Here is a 20,609-nt window from a genome sequence, read left to right on the forward strand (position 1 = left end):
ACCTGAAGAGACATTTTTCGAATGCAGTCATGCAGATGGCCAATAGACATATGAAAAGATGCTCAGCGAGAGCCATCGTCAGGGAAATGCAAATCAAAACCATAATAAGCTATCACCTTACACCTGTCACAATGACGAAAATAAAAAACACAAGAAGTAACAGCTGTTTAGGAGGATGTGTAGAAAAGGAAATCTTTGTGCACCATTGGTGGGAATGCAAACCAGTACAGCCACTGGAAAACGGTATGGAGCTCCCTCAAAAAATTAAAAATGGAATTACTTTATGATTCAGTAATTCCACTACTGTGTATTTACCCAAAGAAAACAAAAACTATTTTGAAAAAATACATGCACCTCTGTGTTTATTGCAGAATTGTTGACAATAGCCAAAATATGGAAGCAACCTAAGTGTCCTAAGTGTCCATCAACAGATCAGGAATATGTGGCATGCATATATTATACATACTCATATAAATATAATATTGCACAGCCATAAAAAAGGATGAGATCTTGCCTTTTGCAACAATATGGATGGATCTACAAGATATTGTGCTAAGTGTAATAAATCAGACTGAGAAAGACAAATACCATATGATTTCACTTATATGTGGAATCTAAAAAAATAAAACAAATGAATAAACAAACAGAAAGTATAATTAGACCTATAAATACAAAGTGCAAGCTAATGGTTGCCAGAAAGGAGGAGAGGTAGGGGACTGGCAACATGGGTAAGGAGAGTGGGAGATCAGGCTTCCAGTTATGGAATGAATAAATCACAAGAATAAAAAGCTCAGCACAGGGAATATAGTCATTGATATTGTAATAGTGTTGCACGGTGACAGATGGTAGCTACACTTGTGGGGAGCACAGCATGACATATACAGAAGTCAAATCACTATGTTGCACACCTGGAACTAATGTAACACTGTGTGTCAACTATACTAAAAAAATTTTTTTTAATAAAGAAAGGAATAAAATATAAAAACCTACAAAGTTAGCATGTGTGAATCTAGACAGACATAAATAAACATTTGGATTCATAAAAATGGGTCACAAGATGAAAAAAAATATAATTTTGAAAGTTCTCCCATGATAAATCCTGATTTTATGTAGATGCATGCTAACTAGAAGGCCTCCCTTCTCATCTAAAACCAAACTGAGAAAGTAGCTCTAAAATACAGTAGAGGAATTTAAAGCTTCAGCATTACATATGTATATACTTTCTGTTTAAGAAAGTTAACAAAGAGGTGCCTGGATGGCCCAGTTGATTAAGCGTCTGCCTTCGGCTCAGGTCATGATTCCAGGGTCCTGGGTTCGAGTCCCACATGGGGCTCCCTGCTCAACAGAGAGCCTGTTTCTGTCTCTCTCTCTGCCTGCCTCTCTGCTTACTTGGGCTATCTCTCTGTCAAATAAATAAATAAAATCTTTAAAAATAAAAAAAGAAAGTTAACAAAAAAGAAAACTAAAGAGATGGACAATGAAGAATCTATGAGTAAAAAATATCAATTCAAAGAAAAAAAGTCTAATAAGAAAAAGTCTTCTAATAAAAAAGTTGATTCTAGATATCCTGATAAAGATAGAAAAAAAAATTTTTTTTGAAGACCTTGTCATCAATATAGTCACATCCTGAGGTACCAGGGGTTGGTTTTCAACATATGAATGGGGTGGGGGAGGGTCCCAGTTCAGCCCCAAATAAAGATTTTGCAGTTTGCTTCCTTTTGCTTTCCCAATCCTGCGGGAAGTGGTTCTCAGTTGCTTCTCTTCTAAGGTTCAAATTCACCATTACTGGAGTCTCTTTGTTACTCTTGTTTCTAATAAGAGTCTGTTTGTATTCTTTTTTGTTGTTGTTGTTATAAATTAATTTATTTATTTTCAGAAAAACAGTATTCATTATTTTTTCACCACACCCAGTTCTCCATGCAATCCGTGCCCTCCATAATACCCACCACCCGGTACCCCAACCTCCCACCCCCCGCCACTTCAAACCCCTCAGATTGTTTTTCAGAGTCCATAGCCTCTCATGGTTCACCTCCCCTTCCAATTCCTCCCAACTCCATTCTCCTCTCTAACACCCCTTGCCCTCCATGCTATTTGTTGTGCTCCACAAATAAGTGAGACCATATGATAATTGACTCTCTCTGCTTGACTTATTTCACTCAGCATAATCTCTTCCAGTCCGGTCCATGTTGCTACAAAAGTTGGGTATTCATCCTTTCTGATGGAGGCATAATACTCCATAGTGTATATGGACCACATCTTCCTTATCCATTCATCCGTTGAAGGGCATCTTGGTTCTTTCCATAGTTTGGTGACCGTGGCCATTGCTGCTATAAACATTGGGGTACAGATGGCCCTTCTTTTCACAACATCTGTATCTTTGGGGTAAATACCCAGGAGTGCAATTGCAGGGTCATAGGGAAGTTCTATTTTTAATTTCTTGAGGAATCTCCACACTGTTCTCCAAAGAGGCTGCACCAACTTGCATTCCCACCAACAGTGGAAGAGGGTTCCCCTTTCTCCACATCCTCTCCAACACATGTTGTTTCCTGTTTTGTTAATTTTGGCCATTCTAACTGTTGTAAGGTGATATCTCAATGTAGTTTTAATTTGAATCTTCCTGAGGGCTAGTGATGATGAACATTTTTTCATGTGTCTGATAGCCATTTGTATGTCTTCAATGGAGAAGTGTCTGTTCATATCTTCTGCCCATTGTTTGATATGTTTGCCTGTTTCATGTGTGTTGAGTTTGAGGAGTTCATTATAGATCCTGGATATCAACCTTTTGTCTGTACTGTCATTTGCAAATATCTTCTCCCATTCCATGGGTTGCCTCTTTGTTTTCTTGACTGTTTCCTTTGCTGTGCAGAAGCTTTTGATTTTGATGAAGTCCCAAAAGTTTATTTTCGCTTTTGTTTCCTTTGCCTTTGGAGACATATCTTGAAAGAAGTTGCTGTGGCTAATATCGAAGAGATTACTGCCTATGTTCTCCTCTAGGATTCTGATGGATTCCTGTCTCACGTTGAGGTCTTTTATCCATTTTTTCAAATGATAATTTTTTCAAAATGGATAAAAGACCTCAATGTGAGAGTCTGTTTGTATTCTAACTATTATAAAAATTTGTCCCAGAACCCAAATTTGATGTCTTGTTTGTTGTTTGTTTCTCCCAATCTCACCCTTCACACTTCCATTAACATATTTATATCTTAATAACATTTATTCTCCTTTATTTAAAAAAAAAATTAAGTTTTATTTATTTATTTATTTATTTATTTATTTGAGAGAGAGAGAATCTGAGTAAGGGGAGGGGCGGAAGGAGAGGGAGAGGAAGAATCTCAAGTAGACTCTGCTGACTGCAGAGCCTGATGCAGGGCTCTATCCCAGGCCCTGAGATTATGACTCAAACCAAAGTTAAGAGCTGCCTGGTCAACTGACTGAGCCACCCAGGGGCCCCTAAACTTTTTTTTATTTTTTAATTTTTTTTTAAGTGAAGCATGGAGCCCAGTGCAGGGCTTGAACTCATAATCCTGAGATCAAGACCCTAGCTGAGATCAAGAGTTGGGACATTTAACGAACTGAACCACCCAGGTGCCCCAAGCATTTTTTTCTCATAAAACACCTCAATATTTCAATTTCAAGTGACATAGAAATGTATTAATTAAAAAATTTAAAACTTTTCTCAAAGTCAAGGTAAGACCAAATCCTCGGTCTAGTTAGAATGCTTGACTTTTAAAATATACATGCTTTTCATTTCTCTAAGCGAAGAAGAGGACCCATGAGTGTGCATGCGTCCACACAAACATGCATGTATGAACACCTGTGCACACACGCGAGCATTTGCACCTCTGTGATCTCTGTCCCTTATGCTAGACAGGGCTATGGTGTGAGGAGAGACTAACATACAGCATATTTTAAAAAGCAACATGTAATATAAAAAATAGGAATCAAGATATTGAGTATGTTGGTGGTGTCAACTTCCCAGGTGAAAAGGAAGCAAAAACACTTACTGAGAATTCTTTAAAAGACAAGTGTGTCCTGGGCACCTGGGTGGCTCAGATGATTAAGTGTCTGCCTTCAGCTCAGGTCATGATCTTGGGGTCCTGAGATCAAGTCCCGTGTTGGGCTCCCTGCTCAGCAGGTTTTTTGTTTTTCCCTCTGTTTCTGCCCCTCCTGCTTGTGCTCTCATGTGTGTGCGCTCTCTCTCTCTCTCTCTTTCTCTCTCTCTGTCTCTCAAATGGATAAATAAAAAATCTTGAAAAAGAAAAAAGGCAAGTGTGTCTGACATTTTCCAACTATATACACATTGTGAGTGTAGTTGGGATGTAATATATCACACTTGCTGAATGGACCACCCAGCCTTGCTCAAGTGACATTGACTTGTTCCTTGGGTTCCTGATGGGACTCCTATGACAAAAGTGGTCTGTGCTAAAATAAATATGGATACTCACCCGTTAGAGTGGCTGTTACCAAAACAACAAAATAACAAGTTTTGGTGAGAGTGTGGAGCAACTGGGGCACTGCTGGGGGGGAATGTAAAGTGGTATAATCCATCCAGAAAACAGTTTGGCAGCTCCTCAAAAAATTAAACATGGCACTACAAAGGGGCTAGCGAGTCCAGTCCTAGGGATTTACCCAAAAGAACCGGAAGCAGGGTCTCAAATAGCTACTTTCATACCGATGTTCATAGTAGCACAATTCACAGTGGCCAAAAGTTTAAAACAGGGGAACCTGGGTGACTCAGTCGGTTGGGCGGCTGCCTTGGGTTCAGGTCATGATCACTGGGTCCTGGGATCAAGCCTAGCATTGGGCTCTCCGCTCAAGGGGGAACCTGCTTCTCCCTCTCCCTGCTGCTCCCCCTGCTTGTGCACTCTTTCTCAAATAAATAAATAAATAAAATCTTAAAAAAAAAAAGTTTAAAACAGCCCAAGTGTCCGTCAACAGATAAACGAATAGACAGAATGTGTGACACACGTACAGAATATCATTCAGCCAGAAACAGAATGGAATTCTGACGCATGCGACAGACAACATGGATGAGCTTTGAAAACATTACGCCACGTGAAATCAGCTACACCCAAAAAGGCAAATCCATGATTGCACTCCTATGAGGTATCCAGAAGGAGCAAATTCACAGAGACCCAAAGCGGAGTAGAGGCGAGCAGGGGCCTGGGTGGGGATGGGGAGATACTGTTTCATGGCTACAGAATTTCTGTTTTGGGTGATTAGAAAGTTCTGGAACTTAGTGGTGATAGTTGTACGACATTGTGAGTCCACTTCCTGCCACTGAATTGTACATTTTAATATTACACATAATTTTACCACAGTAAAATAAACAATAAAGTGCTAAAAGGTGAGCTGGGACAATACTGCATTAAATAAAGTGAAACAGGTCTCTTGACCCCGTGGCATCTGAAAACTTTAACCAGTTAGTTAGAATCGTCAGTCCTGGGGGAGCAAGATTCATATTTCTCAAATCACCTTTTTTTGCAGAGTAAATCCATAATAAAAATTGATAAATAACAAGTGGGCATTTAAACTTGAAATGGAAGACCATGGAACAAAATAAAGCAACATTGATCTTCAGCACTGTTTTAATCTCTCGGTCCAGGGTTCCACTCCGGAAGCATGTGGTTCAAGAAGGATATAAGAGGTGGCCTGTGTGCCTCGTTCAGTAGCCAGAAGGTCAAAGTCAAGGACAGGGAAGATGGAGGAACTGAAGGGCATGACTGCTCCTAGCCCCCACCAACCTTTCTTGGTTCTGGAAAGAATATGTACAGAGAAAGGCAGTGTTTTATTTCTTCCTGACTAATCTCTTAATTTCATTAAACTGAATCAAATTATCCAGGACACAGAACTTAATAATAAAAATATCAGATAGGATTTTTTTTCCTTCTCTTAAATGGCTGCTACCAGAAGTCCCTGGATATTTCTCTTACAAATTGCAGATCCACATTAATTTTGAAACACTGTTCTTTTTCAGAATGCCCGCACTTAGCATACTGAGCTTCTCCTGGAGCAGAGGTCACTTCCACTTTGATAATCCTGGATTCCAGTACTTAGCACTTAACAGTGAGACTAAACAAAGTATTTCCCCCGTGAATAAAAGGAACGTAAATTCTGGAATGGAGTGAATGTAACAAAAATAATCTATAATCCTGTAACTCAGAGATAACCACTGTTAACATTCCAGTGTACCTGTCTACATGTGTGTGACGAGAACGTCTGTCATGCATCCCTGTCTCCCTATCACGGAGCACATGTTGAGCTCAATCCCCGACATAGAGAGGCATCGAATAAACAGAGCTAAATATTCTTGCATAAATTATTATAAAATTGTACACATTAGATTTTATATCATATTCAACTTTTATGACACCTATAGAATAGGCAAATCTATGGAATCTATGGAAAGTAGATTAGTGGTTTCGAGGGTCTGAACTGAGGGATGGTCAGGGTAGTGACTGCTAATAGGTATGTGACTTCCTTGAGAGATAATAAAAATATTATGGGGGGGGGCACCTGGGTGGCTCAGTCTGTTAAGCATCTTCCTTTGGCTCAGGTCATGATCTCAGGGTCCTGGGATGGAGCCATAATTTGGGCTCCCCTCTGAGGGAGAAGCCTGCTTCTCCCTCTCCCTCTGCTCCACAGCGTCCCCAACCCTCCCCTACTCTCTCTCTCTCTCTCTTTGAAATAAATAAATAAAATCTTTAAAAAAAAAATGCTTCAGGGAACATTACTAGTTGAAATAAATCAGTCCCCAAAAGACAAATACTGCATGATTCCATTTACATGCGGCATCGAAAGTAGTCAAGCTCATAGAAACAAAAAGCAGAATGTGGTTCCCAGAGGCTGTGGGGGGAGAGAGATTTGGAAATCGTTCAGTGGGTATAGAGTTTCGGTTATGTAAGGTGAAAGTTCTAGAGCTCTGTTGCACAATATAGGTATCTTTCACATATTGTATGGTGCACTTTAAGGTGGTTAAGAAAGTGAATTTTTGTTATTTATTTTTATGCTGCCAAAGAAGATGATTTTGCAAGTCTTCAACGTCACGGACGAGGGATAGAATTTGAATTTTACTGGTTTCAGACCTCAGTATTCAGGGTTAGAAAGGGATTCTGTGTCCGATTTTCCTGTAGATGCACCTGCTCCAGCCAACTGGATAGAAATGCAAGCTTGGGTCAACTGTGGAAGGACAGGGTGGAGGGCACAGGTGAGAAGACAGTGAAAAGATCCGTAGTGGGACCCCACAGAGGAGGCACTGAATATGAGTGTAGAAATAGGCTGATGTGTTGGGTTAATTCTTGTTTTTATGAGAAATAATGGTGCTCGCTTCGGCAGCACATATACTAAAATTGGAATGAGAAATAAGGTATTTGCAGAAGGTAACTGAGGAGTTAGAGGACATTCATAAACATAAATGTCATTAAAACTCGGGGCCCTATGCCTGGGTGGCTCAGTGGGTTAAGCAGCTGCCTTCGGCTCAGGTCATGATCCCGGCGTCCTGGGATCGAGTCCCACATCAGGCTCCTTGCTCGGCAGGGAGCCTGCTTCTCTCTCTGCCTCTGCCTGCCATTCTGTCTGCCTATGCTCGCTCTCTCTCCCTCTCTCTCTCTGATAAATAAATAAAAAATCTTAAAAAAAATTACTGAAATCAGGGGTGCTGCGTGGCTCGGTGGGTTGGGCCTCAGTCTTCTGCTTGCGTCACGGTCTGGAGGTCCTGGGATTGAGTCCCGCCTCAGGCTCTCTGCTCTGCGGGGTGCCTGCCTCCCCCTCTCTCTCTACCTGCATCTCTGCCTACTTGTGATCTTGTTCTCTGTTAAATAAATAAATAAAATCTTAAAAAAAAATTACTGATATCATTATACATATATTTGTCTAAATCCATAGCATGTTCAACAGGAAGAGTGAACTCGGAGGTGAATTATGGAATTTGCGTGATTTTGATGTGTCCATGTTTGCTTATCCATGGGAGAAAAAAAGTACCATTCTGGTGAGTGATGTTGATAATGGAAGAGGCTATACGTATGTGGTGGCAGAGAGTATATGGGAAGTCTCTGTAATTCCTTCTTCATTTTGTTGTAAACCTAAAACTTCTCTAAAAGAATAAAATCTTTTTAAAAAATTAAAAAAAAAAAAACAACTCGGGGCCCTTCACCAGAGTTTTGAATGTACCTATTGACTTTGGTCATAAAATTTCCAGAATCTGTTGTTTCGCTGTGGCTATATTTTCCCAATCTGGATATGACCAGCCAGAAGAAGTGTTATCTCAATGTGCTTCAAAGTGCAAATATTCTACCAGCTTCGTTTCAGAGCACAAATATTACCTTTAGCCTGGGTTTCTGAGGGTAGAAGCTGAATATAACAACAAATTTCAGTGAAGTTTAGATAATCTCATCCCTTGTTTAATTTGTCTTTCAGAGTTCAGCTAGGCAAGCACTTGTGAAATTGTGTTTTCTGAAGTCTTCTCTCTTGGACAAGGGAAGGAAACACTTTTGGAAGTAGCCGATTGCACAGGCCAGTTGCCACTCCTGTGACAGGTGCTCGATAACTCTGTGACTTCAGGCAAAACTCTTTCTCTGGACAGTATCTTGCTCCCCTCTGTAAAGTGACAGCATGAGATAAGAGGACCTCTAACCTACTTTCCAGTTGTTAATCTGGGCTGTTCTCCTTTGTAATCGTTTAACTATTCTGGAAAGAAAGAGAGTTGAAAATTTAATAGTTAAATGACATGAGAAGAATTAAAATGAAACTTGAACTTTGAGGTCAGTGTACCTAGGGCATCGGGGAGAATTTGACTTGTAAGACATATCTCATTCTGAAAACGATAATATTGGTGATGGTGCATGACACCCCCAGTTGCATCTTCCTGCCCCTGTACTGGGATGTCCTCCCCGCCAGCATGCTCCAAAGAACCTGCAATAGCCCCCCCATACTCCAGACCTTGCTTGATTTCTTTCCATCTAATCTAAACTGTCCCGCGTCCCATTTTTTTTTTAGGTCTACTGAGTGTCATTGGTTGCTAATGGCTCATTGACATACCAAGAAGTCTCCACTGTGTCATGACTCTTGAATTACTCACTTAAACAGTGTGCCTCCTAATGAGACCTCTCAACTAGCATTCTGGATCCCTTGGCTGGGTGGTCGGTTGGAGACCTTGAGAAGGACATGTTTTCCAGGAGCCCTCCAATGCCACATTGAGCACTTCTTCTATGTTGTTGAAGGCATATTCTTTCCTTCAAGTTATGCCCAGTCTAGTGGGGAACGGGATGCTATAATGGCATAAAAATTCTTCTTTCCTCTCATTCACAAGATTTTCAATCACTGAGAGGGAAAGAAAGTCACATCAAGCTACATGGTATGGGGCCATTGAGTGACAACACGACACCTTGCCAAAGTTTGGGTCCAGTGGAGTCAGGTAAAGCATTGTGCTATGAATTTTCAACTCACCAAGAGTGCTGTAGATTTTTACAATGACCATGTGCAGATAATAATACCCAGAATTTGAGAATACAACTAGTCAACTCTGCTGTTACAGTGTGAAAGCAGCTATAGCCAATCTGCAAACAAATAAGTGTGTCCGTGTTCCAATAAAACTGTATTTATGAACACTAAAATTTGAATTTCATATAATTTTCACCTGTCATGAAGTAGTCTTTTCTTCAGATTTTCTTTCAACTGTTTAAAAATGTAAAACCAGGGGCACCTGGGTGGCTCAGTGGGTTAAGCCTCTGCCTGCAGCTCAGGTCATGGTCTCAGGGTCCTGGGATTGAGCCCTGCATTGGGCTCTCTGTTCAGCAGGGAGCCTGCTTCTCTGCCTACTCGTGATCCCTCTCTCTTTGTCAGATAAATAAATAAAATCATTAAAAAAATGTAAAATCATCCTTAGCTCACAGGTTGTACAAAAACATGCAGAAGCCTGGATTGGGGCCCCCTCCCCACCTCCTGCCATAGTTTGTGTAGAAGAAAGAGGAATCACCACACTTAATCCAGTGATGAGCCCCTACCATAAGGTAGATGCTGAGAATACGGTGACCAGTAGACAGAAGAGTCTTCCATAGCCTAGTGGTGGAGCAAACAAGCAATTAAAAGGGTATAAAGTCCTATTAGGAAGGTAGAAGACTCCTAACCCAGACTTGGGAGAGTAGGGGAGGGACACCAGGAAAGTAGTGCCACAGGAGGACCTAATGGATGGGAGGAGACCATCAAGAAAATGTGAGGGGAGAGAATATTCCAGTAGAAGACCTGTGCAGTCAGAAGAATTGGGTTTGAGACTCAAGGGCTACCCTTAACTCATTATTGGCTGTCAGGCAAGTCAGTGTACATGTGGGCTTCCATTGGTGCCTCCTCTTGTGCCCAACAGATATGATGTTGATGCTTACCTCACCAGTTGTCAATAAGAAGACAGAGACCAGAGTGTGACTGAATATTAGTTATGTCCATGTTCTCCATTTGAGAATTGAATGAGTTGGTCTGAATAATCTGCAACGTTCCTACCAGCCCTGAAGTTCTATGAATTCCTGATTATTATGTTTACACAAAGAGAAGCCGTGCCGTTGAGCAGTTCTAGATGCTGTCAATGTCAATGGTGCCCTGCCTCACCCCAACTGAAACTACCCAAAGCTGAAGAAATATAGTATCCCTTATATTCAAAGATGACATCAGTGATTGTGATGGTGGCCCCTCTCTGGACTAAAAGGGTTTCAAGTTGGACAAACGTTTCACCTTCACCCTACATGAGAAAACCATTCTGAGTTCGCAGCTGTGGTGATTTGTCAGAATCTGAACTTGAGGTTGGCCTAGACAAAGGCACTCAACACTATACAGCTCTTGCTCTGTTGGCCCCAGTGGTTCATGTTCACAGATCTGCTCAACCCCTTCAATGTAAGAGAAGAGCTTTAGACTCGCAGTTGATCCCCTTAAGTGAGTGACAATATTTCTCTTCTTGCTCAAAATAACAAGTGGGAGTAGATTCCCCAACAATCTAGGGATCGACCTGCAGATTGACTTCAGCGATAGTATGAAGTCCAGCAAGTGACAGACAGAGAAGAGATGGTAGGAAAAATGAAGTTGCAGGTGCTTGGGTTTGTTGAAGGGTTTACAGCCATTTCTATAACTCTTTTGTTCCTTTATACTGACTTAGTTTCACAAAAATACCTGCAAGGGGGGAACATCTCAAACCCTGTCACAGACTTTGCAGAAGTCTGTGACATGAAAGGAAAGAAAATCTTCTGGGATTAAAAATATACCAGTGACACTGTTGGGGAGGAAACATTACCCTTCTTCCTTTCTAGGCTCTTTGGCTGGCCTAATCATTAAACTGACATAAGGCAGATTAACAGGAGAAAAACAAATTTAATTTCATACATATGGGAGCTCATAGAAATATGAGACTGAAAGAGGTGACTCAAGCAGGCAAATTTTATACTTTTTAGACAAAGAAACAATAAATCTGTGAAGAATTGAAGAGATGAAGAAGTTTGGGCTGGGGTAGTAAATTTGTGAAAAAGTGACAAGGTTTGCTTATATAGACTTCTTGGCCCTAAATGCCTATGTCTGGTGATAAGGATGTCTCTTTTTCTCCTAGTAAGTACAGGGAGTGTACATTTCACATAAGAGCTGTATTTCCTGCTTCCAAGAGAGCATAAGAGAATCAGTGCCTCCTTCTTGCACCAGCTTTTTCTTATGTAATTTTAATTCAAAAATAATCAATATATCAAACAGACTGCCCTGAATCCCATTAACACCATTGAGAACAATAACTTGCCAACAGTACTGGCTCCAAAATCCATACCTAATGAAACTCTGTCTAAAGATGAAGTTGAGTTCTATTTTGTATATGTCATGGTCATCTACAAAGTTTTGGATATATTTGAAAGTCTCTTAAAGACTATTTGCTCACCTCAAAATTTCTACCATGTTCATGGGGATAAGAAAGTCATCCCTGCTTTCAAAGACCCAGTGGGAAGGCTATTGAGCTGCTTTGCAGATGGCTTTCTGACTTCCAAGAGGAAGCTGTCGTTTACCCGGAAGTTTCCAGGCTTTGGTCTGACCTGCACAGCCTGGCAGTACTTGTGGCTTCTGAAGTTCCATCAGTTCCTATGGGTGAGATCCCCCCTGAAAACTGAGGAGGAATTAGTTTAGTATATGATTTTAAGGGGAAACTAGAACTTCTAGAGGAGCCATCTCCTCCTATATTATCGGAAGGACCAAAGACATGCACTTAGAGCAGGGATGCTGTTTGTTTTCCTTTATGCTGAGGCTTGGATGAGAAAAACATGCCTCATAACCTGGCATCTGCCTCAGCTCTGCCCACCTGGTCCTTACAAGAGAATTTGCTAATGTTGTTCTTCAAGACCAGAGGGCTATTGATTTACTTGGGTGGCCGAAAGATCCCTGCTCTCCTGATCAACGTTTCTGAGGGACACTCAGTACTCTTCTAGGTATGTGAAACTGGATTTCCATTCTACCTGAAGTCTGGAAGCAGTGTGTGTGTGTGTGTGTGTGTGTGTGTGTGTGTGTGTGTGTTTTACACTTTGAAAATGTGCTTGATGGCGTTACATATATTCACCTGTCTTCCCAATGTTTATGGGAATCCTATGGGCTATTTTGTGCATCGGTTACTTCTTCCATATCAATAATATACTGTTTGCTTATATACTTATATGCTTATAAGTATATACTTATATACTCATTAAATTTTTATTGCATGGTATGTCTCAAATTTTTGATAGGACACATGAGACTTTTTTTTTTAAAGATTTTATTTATTTATTTGACAGACAGAGATCACAAGTAGGCAGAGAGCCAGGCAGAGAGAGAAGGGGAAGCAGGCTCGCTGCTGAGCAGACAGCCTGATGCAGGGCTCGATCCCAGGACCCTGAGATCATGACCTGAGCCGAAGGCAGAGGCTTAACCCACTGAGCCACCCAGGTGCCCCAGGACACATGAGACTTTTAAAAGCAATTGTAGCATGTTCAGGAATTCAGTTATCTTCAACATGGGATAATTTGTTATGGTCTTATTTGTGTGAATTTGAGTTGTGTGAGTTTGGGAAGTTCGAGATCTGAAAAATATTAATAAGATCCCTATAAGAATAATTTGAAATAATGCACATCTGTCCATATTAAATTTTTTTAAAAAGCTGTCAAGAATTTCACAAATTCAGTGCTGTTGGACAAATGAAGCATAGACTGTGTTTAGGCTTGGCCATGTGGCAGCCTCACTTAGCTTGGTGAATAGAAATCCTGCCATCCATTGTTAACTCTGTACACCAGCTGTGGATGAGTCTTCAGGGACTTACCCTTCATGTAAAAGGGTAGTTTTACTGTAGTAGTTACTGATGGGCAGAAAAATTAAAAAAAAAAATACTAAAAATAAAACTTTTTTCTTATTCTAAAATACAGTCCTATTGTAGAAATTCTGCAAAATGAAGAAAAGTAAAATATAATTGCTAAGTAGAAATAGCAAGAAAACAAAAATTATACATCATACAATTTGAGAAGTCATTGCGGTGAAAATATTTGTATTATTTATCTCCTTCTCCATGTATTGCTTTATGTAGTTAGGTTATATATATATATATATACACACACACACACTTCTTCTTCTTTTTTTTTTTTTTTAAGTAGGTTCCATGCCCAGTGTGGAGCCCAGCATGGGTCTTGAACTCATGACCCTGAGATCAAGACCTGAGCTCAGATCAAGAGTCAGACTCTTAAGTGAGCAACCCAGGCACCCCTTTAGTTACAGCATGTTGATTTATATAATTTTGTATTCTGCTACTTTCTCCTAACAATATATGAGAATGATTTCCCTGTCTTCTTGGAAATCTTGGAAATATGGCATGACTGCTTTCTTTTTCACAGCACAGATGAAGCATGATTTGACAGTCACTGAGCATTCATTTCCATTTTCCTACTGTGGAAAATATTATCATAATCAATGTTGAAGAACATCGAAAGTAAGTCACACCTTTTCACATAAAGTTTTGTCACATTTCAGAGTAACTGCCTTTGGAACAAAAACTTCATGAATTGAAAGATTATGGAATCACTATGTCATATGCCTGAAACTAATGTAACACTGTGTGTCAACTCTATGTCAGTAAAAACATTGTAACAGCTGTTAACAAAAGAAATTGAGGGGCACCTGGGTGGCTTACTTGGCAAAAAGTCTGCTTTCAGCTCAGGTCATGATCGCAGGGTCATGGGATCGAGCCCCTTGTCAGACTACCTGCTCAGTGGGGAGCTTCTCCCTCTGCTTCTGCTGCTCGCCCTGGTTGTGCTTTCTCTAGCTGTCAAATAAAAATAAATAAAATCCAAAAAAAATTGAGAAATAGGAACACTTTAAGTTCTTGATACATATTCCAAAAGTGTCTAGGGGAGGAAAAGTAAACCTTGAGTTTACTTGCCTTAGGTTCTTCACCTAGGGCTCTAGAAATTACACTGACAAAACACAGGCTGTTGAGAGAAAAAACAGTTGATTAATACATGCAGTTCACAGTCGCATGGGAGAGATTCAAATGGTGAGTAACTCAAAGGAATGGTTAAAACTTCGGGTTTATACAGTGTCTTAACAAAGAACGATACCTTTGTAGAGAAGGAACAAGACAAAGGAAAGAGTTTAGGCTCTTAGGATTGGCAATTTGTAGTAAAAAAAAAAAAAAAAATGTGGGGACAACTAATGGAAGATAAGAGCTACTTTGTAGGGCTTATGATCTAGATTCCTCTGGTGTCATGTCCATAAGGGTCTAGAGAATCGTCTTACCATTTCCTGGCCACTTGGCTAAGATCAAATGTGAAGATCATCCTGCCCTTCCTGCTACAGATGGGAAGGGCAGAGTTTCCTGTGTTTGCATTTCTGAATCACTTCAGGTCACAGGCATCCTTATGTCACGGGGCAGACTTCGGGTAGCCTACTCTGAATGCTTGGAACTCCTTCATTGCTTCCAAAATGTGTTCTAATTTTCAATCAGACCCCCAGTGTACAGGAGGGCTTATGTCATCACACCTCTGCTCACAGTGGATATTCTTAGGTGTTCTTTTTCTTTTCTTTTTTTTTTTTTTTTTAAGATTTTTTTAAATTTATTTGACAGAGATCACAAGTAGGCAGAGAGGCAGGCAGAGAGAGAGGAGGAAGCAGGTTCCCCACTGAGTGGAGAGCCCCCAAGGCGGGACTCGATCCCAGGACCCTGAGATCATGACCTGAGCGGAAGGCTTAGAGGCTTAAACACTGAGCAACCCAGGTGCCCAAGACCTGCATTTTTGTTTTTATTTGCAATTCAGTGAAGGGGAATCTTTTTTTAAAACATCTACTAGGCCTTTTCTTTTGTCTTTGTGGGATGCCAAGGTTTCTCCATGGTAGGCATAGAATTTAAATATTCTCCCTAATTATGGAGAAGAGCAGGGTAGGTGGGTCAGAAGGAAGAATAAGAGTATTTAGAGAAGAGAATGGAGCCATAAAGAGCAGAGAAGTCCTGAAGTAATTTGAGCTGTGTAGTGAAATAATTAGGTCATTGTCAAGGAACAGAAAATTAACTTTGGCTGAAATCATTTGCCTCGACTGACTTTTCCAAAATGAGAGGACTCAGTCCTTAACCTTCAGAACAGCTGCTTCTTCTTCCTCTACCCCCTCCACCTTCCAGTGCTGGAAGGGTCTGAAAAACTCCCATATACACAATAATAGTTATCTGGTGGTTTTAGTCCGTTGTTGGTAAAAGATGTAGAATCTCATAAGGCATTGTATTTTCTTCTCTAGCAAGATTCCTGTGGAGTAGGGTCCATTTGTTCATACTTTTGCACGTGGTACAGAATGCCAGGCCGTGAAGAAATTGAGGAAGTTGAATGCTAAGGAGGAAGTTGAATTTTCCATCAATGTCAAACACATGCAGCTCTGCAGAAGAAAACTATCACAACAGTTGAGCCTCTTTGAGTCTCTTCAGGACATGGTCATTTTAAGAATTGCTGATTTGATATTCCTTTGGCTTTTCTTGTCTCTACTGCAAATTTTGTTTTGGCCCTTTTTTTTCCCCCCAAGATTTTATTTATTTATTTGACAGAGCAAGAAAGAGAGTGTGAGCAGAGGGAAGCGGCAGGCAGAAGGAGAAGGAGAAGCAGACTCCCCGCTGAGCAGGGAGCCAGGTGTGGGGCTCAATCCCAGGACCCTGAGATCATGACCTGAGCCAAAGTCAGACCTTAACCGACTGAGCCACCCGTTGCCCCTGCCAATTTTGCTTTTTAAAACCCATCGGATATTATCAGTTGCTTCAAACCATTTATGGGAAGAGAGAATGCTGGGTAAAAGTATATAGCACCTAGCTTATTCCCTGGAACATGAATCATAGTTCATTCCTGGAATTATGTTTGCCTGGCCTGAGGCTCATAGTGCAGTAACTCATTCAAGGAATACAACTTGTGTTATGGACCGTAGAATCTGGTCTCCTAACTCCCAACCCAGTGCATTTTCTACTAAATCCAGTTGCCTTGTGATTTCCCTTCCTTAGTGGGGCAGATCTGTGTGAGGACCACTGATCTTAATCCATTATAACTCACTCTGGCTCTGGGACTATAGGATTTCCCATCTGGAACTAAGTTGAAGGATGAACCTCAAGCTCCAATGATCTGTAAGGAGAACCCAAAAATCCCTTCTCTGGGCAAAGCAACCTTTGAGTGGGGAAGATGGAGGGTAGTGTCAGAAAAATACCAGAGAATAATTCTCCTGCCTCGTGCATTAGAGCATCCTAGCGGGAGGTCCTTATGGCAATGACAGCTGCTTCCCTGTGTAACCTCTCTGGGGTTGGAAGTGTTAGATTCAAAGCCCTTCTGGATCCTGTCGGGAAGGGTTACATACCGGTGGTCACAGATAACAGTAACTCGAGACATGAAGACTCCAGGCCTGATCCTTCTTAGACTCCCAGGCCAGCCCTTTGGGGGTGGAATTAAAAGGCAAACAGATCTTTTTGTGTCCACATTCCAGCTTTTGTTATCCCACGTCTAATCAGTAAGGTTAATTTGGTTAACCTGCCTTTACCTTAAAGAGAAGGAGGGATTTGCTGTGGGATTCATCTGGGCAACTTCATCCTTCTAGGAACGAGAGAGACAGAGGCAGACAGAGACAGAAGAGAACAGATTGGAGGAAGAGAGGCACAGCACTTACCTCTGTTTAATCCCAAGCAGTACCCACCCAGTAGGATTAAGTTCATGTGGCCCGCCTTTATTTTTTCTATTTCCAGAACCTAGCACAGTGCCTGGCATAAAGTAAGCACACAAAAAATGCTTGTTGAATGAATGAGTGAATCATTTGATCGTGGTACACGGGATTTCCATTTCTAAAGGTTTTTCAAAGGGTAGTTCAGGGTAGTGGGGGCTCTCCTTAGGCCATGGACTTGCTGGAGACTATGATTTCTCGCATTTGTCTTGTCAAGTCATTAGTAGCCATATATATTTAATTACAACTAAGCTTTTATTGAAGGACAATGTTCATTTCTAACTTAATGGTTGACATTATGTACTTCAGTTTCCTTCAGGCAAAGGGAAAAAGTTCTTGGCACTGTGTAGTGGGTTAAAACATACTTTTATTTCACGAGTCCCCACAACATTCCTGTTGAGAATAGGTAAAACTGGACCAAGTAGAAAAGCAATGATGTAGGTTTGCAAGTGATTGCTGTGAAAACCCATCTCCCAGAGGTAAAGACACATCGATGACTTAGAATCAGGTTTTGCCAAACGCAGAGCTACTTTTCTGGTTTCCCTACTTTTTTCAATCTGAGCCTGTCTCGAGCCTGCTCTGAGGGCGGGTCATGGGGTTGTATCTTTCCACAAGGTCAGCTTTACACAGTCATAAAGCCAGGTAAACACAGCTGTAAAGCAGGTTCAGGATTCCAGATTCAGTGGCGTCTCACAGAGCATTTAACTTGGCTTCAAGCATGGCACCCAAAATAAAGCACAATACAAAGTCACGAAAGAAAGATACAATAAGGAGTAAGAAAGTAATGAACCAAAGGCGAAGTCAATTTGCGAGCACATGAATTATGTTCAAGCCATGAAGGGTCTCTGTCATGCTCAGTGATCAACCAGGCAGAGCCTTTGGTTACTTTCCTGATTATATCACTACTTGACATGAGTGATGCCATCTTGCACTCTGCAGGGCCTTTGGTGGTCACCTCTTGTAAAGAGTGTCCCCCTCCCCCATCCAGGGGTGAATTGGCCGAATAGGCAGTAGGTATCCAAGAGTTTCAGTAGACTGTGGGCTCTGAGAGGAAAAAATGGGGACTTTGCAATTCCAGCACCTGGAGACCTTACAGATTAGGGGATCCCTTCTTTACAGTCTGTTCTGATTGAACAGCCTGTTGCCATTGGAAGAAGGCAGACTCTGTTCTTTAAGCACGTTATTCTCCAGGATCAGAAGCTCGAGGCCTCCCCTGTGGTAGGAACACTTGCTGCAGCCGTGATCTTAAGGTCCTAAACCTTCCCAATCTAATCAAGGACTTCTTGAGGAATAGAATGGAGAAAGGGAAGAATGAAAATCTAGAAAGGTAAACAGGCCAAGCTGGACCCCTGCTGTTTCTCCCCTGACACCCAACCTTGAAAATCCAGCCAAAGCTCATACATGAGGATTTTCTGAACGGGGAGGTTAAACTGTCCAAGCATCGGAGGTCCAGGCTCAGACTCCCTTAGTGGGTGGCATTTACAGTGAGGGTGACCAGTTATCCCTTCATGTGCAAAGGAGCTGGGAGGTGCTCCAGTGCCACAGACTTGACTTAATGCCGCTGAGATGGTTCATCGTTCAGCTCTTTTCCTCAGCTCTGCCTTGCTCCAATGCTATTAAACCGACTGCTTGCAGAGAACCAGTCTTTGCACGCATTTCCACACTCTCCTACATCCAGTTATCCTGTGTTAAACTCCTACAATCCTCCCCATGTTCTTCCTGTGATCTGTGCTTTCCCAAGCCTTTCCCTCAAGGTCTGACGTTTCCGGCCAGCCCTGAGAGGGGCTGCCGGACTCCCGCTGGGATCCTCCCAGCTCCACCAGGAGACTGAGGATGGCACCCAGACTGGAATTGAAAACCCAAGACTCAGAGGTGTGGATGACCTGGCAAGGAAGGAATCAGCCACTGGGGGTTGGAGACCCCGGGGTAACTACAAGAGGTGTCTCCTCAAATTTACCCAAAAGGGTGAGGGGTGAGATCCACTGTCTTGTGGATGGCTGAGATCCAGCTGTCCACAGTGGCATTGGTCCAACTGGAACATTTCTGACCCCCAACCCAGGGCTCTTCTCATCTCCTTGAAACCCTGTTGCTTCTTGTGGTTATTAAAAGCATTGATGAGGATAGGGCAGGGTACTGAATTTAACAGTAATAAGTACATCAATAAACAGAGGAAGAGATAGATAAGTAAATAGATAAATAAACTGAAAAAAAAAATACTAGTAGGCAAGCACAGGGTGAATGCTGGGACATAAATTTAAACACTGCTATTTATGGAAGGACCAGGCCACAAGTCTGAATGGGTTCCCAGTTTCTTCAGCACTCCATCCTGCCTGATCACGGCCTCCAACTTAGAATTGGGGGTATTCATTTTGATCGAAGGCTCCAGCTGGGATGAAGAATCGCACTGTGCCTTTTGGTTACCCATTACCATCCCCTTCTATTACTTCACACAAATGCAAGAGCCCAGAGCTTGGGATTTAGGAGGATAACTAGTGATTTGCCACACGGGGCCTCGGGAAAGCCAGGAGGATCAGAACGAGCATTTCCCATATTTCTTACATGAGAACCAAGAAGGGAAGCATCAGATAGACTAGGTAGATGGGGGAAGGGAAGATTGGTACTAATTCTTTAAAATATGTTTAGCATCGTTGAGGGGGATCTGGGTGGCCCAGCTGCCTTCAGCTGAGGTCATGATCCCAGGGTCCTGTTGGGCTCCCTGCTCATTGGTGAGCCTGCTTCTCCCTCCCCCTCTGCCACTCCTCTTACTTGTGTGCACTGTCTCTCTCTCTGACAAATAAATCAATCAAATCTTTAAAAGAAATAAAATTGAAAATGTTTAGCATTGTTGAAGAATTTATCTTAAATAACTGTGGAAGTTTCTAGAGCTTACCATCGAAGGACCCTTGGCACGGTTCAGGTGAAGTACAATTAAGGACTCCATTGCAGCGAAGGACTAACTTTAAATGTTCTTTGCCCCACGACTCTATATTCAGGGAGCTGTAGGTTTCGAGAAGAGCCAGGAAACTGTTGGAGATGCATTTCCGCATGAAATGTCTGGAAGGATGGGACTGTGCCAGGAATGAAGGTGATGGCCAAAATAAACAGGAAGTTATCTGGATATGTTAGGAGAAGAAGCTGTAAAAATTGGACTAGTTTCGGTAAGCATAATTAGTTATCGATGGCTTCCTTTAATCCCTGGTCCCTTTCATCTGATGCGGACAGAGGCTGCCTAGAGGGAAATGAACAATTTTTTTTTTTAAGTGAGAGAAATTTTACTCATTATTTCAGAAAAGACCATTCTTAGATGATAAAGAATTCTAGGTACATGCATGAAAGATGGTTGTATAAACAGATATTTGGGTTGTTTGAATTCTATTTTGGGTCATATAGACAAGATGTGTCTGAAT

At 41.5% G+C, this 20,609-nt stretch overlaps 1 long non-coding RNA gene across 1 annotated transcript in view; it reads left to right on the plus strand.

Annotated features, from left to right (window-relative positions):
* The window catches only part of LOC309864554, a 35,990-nt gene extending 15,758 nt beyond the window's left edge, over positions 1 to 20,232 (plus strand). Inside the window, exon 3 of the long non-coding RNA XR_014311607.1 lies at positions 20,196 to 20,232. This is a non-coding gene — a long non-coding RNA (uncharacterized lncRNA). The remainder of the gene's footprint in view (positions 1 to 20,195) is intronic.
* The last annotated feature ends 377 nt before the right edge of the window (positions 20,233 to 20,609 follow it).

The sequence above is a fragment of the Mustela nivalis genome, assembly GCF_964662115.1.
Source record: "Mustela nivalis genome assembly, chromosome: 5".
Classification (NCBI taxonomy): Eukaryota; Metazoa; Chordata; class Mammalia; order Carnivora; family Mustelidae; genus Mustela; species Mustela nivalis.